The sequence below is a fragment of the Pinus tabuliformis genome, chromosome 3_2 (genome assembly GCF_031772625.1).
Source record: "Pinus tabuliformis cultivar Carrire ecotype Pingquan chromosome 3_2, CPIR1, whole genome shotgun sequence".
NCBI classification, from domain to species: domain Eukaryota; kingdom Viridiplantae; phylum Streptophyta; class Pinopsida; order Pinales; family Pinaceae; genus Pinus; species Pinus tabuliformis.
In genome coordinates, this window is record NC_142302.1 from 929,621,255 (window position 1) to 929,627,254 (window position 6,000).

Consider the following 6,000-nt stretch of genomic DNA (forward strand, 5'->3'; position numbering starts at 1 on the left):
GGGGGCCCTGACTCCCTTTGAAAGGTGACTATCCTAATCCTGGTCGTGCTATACCTTCCATCATCTCCCATCTCTATGTGCATATGGATATCCTTCTCCTCAAAATCACTGAAAAAATGTCTATTCCCCGTCATATGGAATGAGGCACCATTGTCTAGGTACCACACACTCCCCATCAATGTTTTGGCCATGCATGAAATGAGAGTAAAGTCAAGCTCAAACTATGAAGCCAAAGCTTCACCTACCGCTCCTCTTGATGTCTTCTTTCTTGTCTTCTTATGTGGACACTTTGTGGTATCGTTCCCGAATTAATGACAATGAAAGCACTTGATTCTGGACAAGTCTTTCTTCTTGCCCCCTTGGCTAGATTCTGCTTTGGATTGGGATTTTTTCCCTTTCTTTTCCTTTCCAACCAAGGAATAGTTCCCTTCATCCTCGCCCATGGATGAAGTTTCATCTCTAGTATTCCGCCTAATTTCCTCCTGCACCAAATCGGACCATAGGCATTCATAAATTGGTAGTTTCTCCCTCCCATTCAATGAATCTTGGTAGTCATGCTAGCTCTTAGGAAAGCCTACAAGGGTTGGGCTTACCAAGTCATCCTCTACTAGAGTAACACCAACATGACCAAATTCATCATGACATTGTGTGAACTTGCTCAGGTACTGTGGAATGGTCTCATTCTTTTGAATATTGATATTTTTAAGTTTTTCCTTAAGCACCAACTTCCCTTGGTCACTACTATTCTAGAACAGATCTATCAATGCTTTCCACATTGCATATAGATTCTGTTTCTCATGGATATTAGAGAAAATATGGTCTTGTACTCCCTTCAATATGATCCTCCTCACCTTGGCTACACACTTCTTCCATTCTGCTAGATCCTAAGCATCATATGTTGTTGGTTTCGGAATATCATTATCAATGAATGCCTTCAACCCATTATTTTCCAAAAATACCTCCATGCGGTCCTTCCAAGAAACATAACTCGATATTCCCTTAAGGGCATACTTGAGCCTTAGTCCATAGAAGTCCATCCTTCTATCTTTGAAGAATTGATCTTGCAAATCTGATCCTCCTATAATAACAACATCAAAATCTCTACTCTACAGTGAATCTAGCTTTGATACCATGTAGAAATTAATGTGTAGATTCAAAATTGCTCATGAAATTTACTAAATCACAAGACTCGAAGCTACTCTACTGATCTGTGGAAGTTAAGGCACCATCTAGAACACAAATCATAGACATGCAAACTAGAGTTATTTGTTGCATTTTTTTTGGCGCGGGAAGCACTCGGGGAGGTTCCACAACCACATCACCTCGGGAGGACTTCTGTAGAAGAACCAAAGGTGCATACAGAGTTTGAAGCCTAAGATAAAATAAGACTGGGGGAGTCAACAGGTGGGTAGGCAAGTTGATTGGCAAAGTTGAGAGCGAGAGTTCCTAACGATACATCTCACCTCGGGAGACCTTCCCCAAAAATATCAAGTTTTGCTTAGAGATGAAGCTCTAAGATGACACACAACTAAGTAATGTGGCTCAAGAAGCAGTGAAGAGTATTGGCTTGAACCCTTTAAAATTTTTAATAAAGAAATTGTTGAAAATCAAAGGCCTAGGAAACCCTATGCCTTCATAATCAAGACATAGTGGATGAACCTAGGCATAATTGCATTGGCTCGTATAGGAAACATGACAGATACAATGGCATGATGATGTCAACATGATGTCAGCACAAGGTTGACATGTGTCATGTGTTTTCAACACTTTCAGGTGCTCAATTGGGCCAAATCCGGATGACACGTGGCACCACTCAAAATTCACCACATGACATTGGTGACCTAAGCATGAAATCATCACAGAAGGGATTACTTAGAAGGTTTATAACGCATACATGAATGTCTCTCCAGGATGAATAGGATCCAGAACATGGTGGCACCACAGGTGGAAATACAACTCACCCTAACAAGTTGTTGATTGGTCCACAAGTTCAGCAGAGTGGTGGGCTCCAGTATTGCAGCAATAATGCTGCAACTCCTGGGACTCCCTTCTTTACTCTTATCAACTCGGTAGTTTGTAACAAACTTGGAAGCGATGGTGCTGTATTCACAAGTACTAGCTCTTGCCGCAGCTGTCACTTGGTCAGCTGGCACAAGTCCGCTAGGAGCTTAAGCCAACTTCTATGAGCTCTGAGAAGAATCTTTTTAACTAATGGATGAAAGATAACTCAAAGAAGGCTAATCTACTTGCAGAAAGAAACTGGAAAGCTGAAAGGAAACGTAAACCCTAGCAAACCCTAATTTTACTAGCTAGCCCTACTGATGCAAGAAAGAGGATGCAAGCTACTAAAAGAGATGCCATTGACTTCTACAAAGGTAAAATGCATGTCTCTAAGCTACTTATACAGTAACATATGAAAAAAAACATCTTTTTGTGTTTTTGAATAAGTTGTCAGAATTATCATGCATGTGCTTTGACTGTTTTGACTGAGCAGAGGTGGATTGGCGATGAGGAAATGCTTGCAAGAGGTTGGGAAGGTTAAAAGGGGGCCTAAGGGGTCCCTAGCATCCTTCCAGAGAGTTTCACCGAGTTTGGCTATCAAGAAACCGTGTCCGTGAGCTTCTACAGGAAGTTTGCAGGGGTTCTACAGGATGTTCTGTATTTTCTACAGGATGTTCAGAAATGGGATTTTGGAGGGTGGATGGAGAGAGAAAGGTGGAGAAGTGAGTATGGAGGTAGGATAAGGGTGTGAGGAGGTCCAAGACTTGGTGGATGGAGCTGAGGAGAGATGAGGATGGCTAGATTTGTTCAAGGAGGAGTGGAGCAATGTTGCACAAAAATATGGAAACTAGGTCAAGGTGTAGCAAATATGAGGCAAGAATCAGAGGTAGGGGATGGAGCAGATGGGATTGATGGAGTACGGGTAGATGGAGAGGTGTTACAGGTGCTCTGCAAGTTTCTTCTCTAACTGAACAAACAATGACTTGGAAAAACCGATGACCTAGCTACTTTATTCTAATCTGGCCTAAGTAACAGCAAAGGTAATGAACAAAAGTTTATTTGCAATGAAATCACGTGAAATAGTTATGCAAACTGAGCAATCATGAATCTGAATGCTTAACCACAACTGGTATCAACTTCTGCAAATGAGAATCTAACACTAATGATTGCATGGTGAGGCAATGACAGTGTTTTTGTTGGCAGCAAGGTCTCCTTTGTCCCAGCTCATGATCCCACTGAGGGAGAGGTGAGATCAGAGGTCCTTGATGGCCTTTTTCTGGATATATTCCCTATTAATAACCTATCAACTCAATCTAAACATAAAATTCCTTTCTAATCATCAACAATGACCTAGATAATCAGCAAGATTTTAATCTACTTAATAGAAATTATTTTGCAAAGGCATAAAAGGAAAATAACAGTACATAAAGGAAGCCTTGGCACTTGGGTTGGACCCAACCCCAAGAGCTACAGGCTCCTAAAAAAAATCAGAACTGATGCCAAGTAAAGCTGCTCTTCATTCCTCAAAAATAATCATGTCACAAGAAAGTTATATAGCAGTAGCTACAAAAATGAGCTGAAATGATATCACTATAGTGCAAAACCCAACAGTTCCAAAAGTAAACTACGAACGCTGAAGCCTTCCTATTTATGCCCTACGAGGGTCCTAGCAGCCCTCCTTAACTCAAGGGACTCGACTATTCAAACTACCAGTAAACAGTCACTCTTCACAAAGCTGCTCGGCTGCCTTTAGGATTCGTTTTGGTGGCTTGCTGAGCTTCGAGTTGAGGGTGGAGATTTCGAGGAAGGGCCATTTAATGCAAGAGACAACCTTCCTATGAATCCTCACCCTTGCACCCTCATGCTTGGCTGTCACCTGGCTCATAATTGCTCAGCGTTGTTCCAAAATTTGTCCAAAAAACCTGAAATAACCACGTATTAGCCTCCTTGGTAAAGTGACCACCCTTATTCGTTCAAATAACATAAACATACTCAAAAAACATGCATAATCTATGAAAAATGGTGGATTGATGAAGAACAGTAGGCAAAATGAGCCCAATAAGTTACCCATTTTTGGGGTTCATCATCACCCCCCTGCTAAATGGGTTGCTCATCCTCTGAGCAACTAATCTAGCTCATCATCCTTTATAGCTTTGACCGCCTCCCTCACGTCCCAGGCCTCTGCGGTGATATCTTCTTCCCGGTCATGAAATCTTGCTTTCCTTTCCACTTCCTCCCACTGTCTGTTTTCCTCCTCTTCCTTAACTCCTTCTAGCAATCCCAAAAGTAAGGGAGGACTGAATTTCAGGCTGATCCAATTGGCCTGTAGATTTTGCATCAACTGTTTGTAGAGAGGTACCCTTGCCAAGGCCTCCCTCATCCTGGTGGGAGAGTGGTATTCTCTTATCTTCAAGCTGTGAGGCAGTGTGTTCCACCGCCTTGTGTAGGCATGAAGGCAGTTATCCCCCAACAGTCTCTCCATGTCCTCAAAGTGGGCAATAGCTTGAGCCTGTTGCTCAATGTATTCTGGTAAATCCTGAGGGTTGTTGGCCAAGTGTTGGTGGGCGCTTATCACTGCTGAGGGGTCGTCCGGCTCTGCTCTGATCATTAGTGGCTCACTGAGTTCCCTGCTCATAATATTGTGGACCTCTGCTACTCTCTTTTCCTCATGATTCATCCAAGAGGCCATGGCCATAAGTTGGACATCTCCTACCACAGTGTTGGGATCCCATGAATTCATGTTTGGAAGGGCTAAGTTGTGCAAATAAAACTCTGCTAATTTAGCCTTGTCCTCTAAGGAGCTACTATCACATAAAGCTACAAATTGATGATAATTTTGAAATGGAGTGATGCCCCTTTGGGCCAAGGTGTTAATCTAAAACTGCAACCACTGATCCTTAAGGTATAGGGCGTATGATTTGGTAGGCTGCCTACACTACAGAGCTTCCATCGCCCAGCTGGCCATGCAGGCCAGTTGGGCCTCCTTTTCTTGTACCTATTGTTTCAGAGACTGTATCTCTTGGCCTGTTTACAAGTCCTTCTCCTGTAGCTGTCTAGTTAGTGTCTCATTTTCAGCCTGCAACCCATCTCTTCTCTACTATTCATCGGGGGTTTCCTTTTCGGTTATGGGCTTCTCCTGTTGTTGTTGTCCTCCCAAGATGTGAGGTCTATCTTCCTTATGTTGTTCTTGTAGTTGTAGCTGTTGTTTGAGCAGCTCGTTTTCTTCCTGTAGCTTGGCCCGCTGGCTACTTTCCACATGTCGTACCATAGCCAATTCCTTTCTCACCTCTTTGAGTTGTTCCTCCAGGGGACCTATATCTACCACACCCTTGGACTTAGCGATCTTCATCCAAGTGTGGGTCCTCACTCTCTCTTCTTCTAGTGCAAGGAAAAGTGGCACTGCAAATTTTTGGGGAATGATCTTTTTGGCCTCTAACAAGTTATAGTAGGAGCCCAAGCTGGGCTGGGGGCTAGGTTCCACAATGTTCTCCACCTTTTCTTCCTCCTATGGTGATTTAGCTACCTCTCCTTCCATTTCTTCGGTCTCCTTTAGCCTAGCCAGTGTTTCCTGTAGAACAGTCTCAGCATCCTGTAGAGAGGTCTTTGTGTCCAGCATTTTCATCCTTTCTCTCCAGGTGGATGTTTTCGGGCTTCCCCATTCATAGGTGATGGATGCCTTTGAAGGCGACCTTTCCTTTTATTTAGCTGGGGTGTCCACAATCGTAATTGGCTCCTTTGACTGTGGCTGGGGTCTGCCAGTTTTTATTCACATGCTCCTTCTGGCCTTAAAATACATGGAAGGCTCCCTTTTTCGCTTCCCTTTTTGCTTTGGAGATGTGCTTAGGGCAGCCAGCACTGCTGCTGCTTCCCTGGTCAAAATCTCAGGTGATTTCTCCCTTTGCTGCTCTGTTTCCAGACTTCCTGTAGAAAGTCTTGTGTCGACTATTTTCATGCTTCCTGTAGAAATTGTTGCAACTGTTTTGGTCTGCTTGGCTAGAT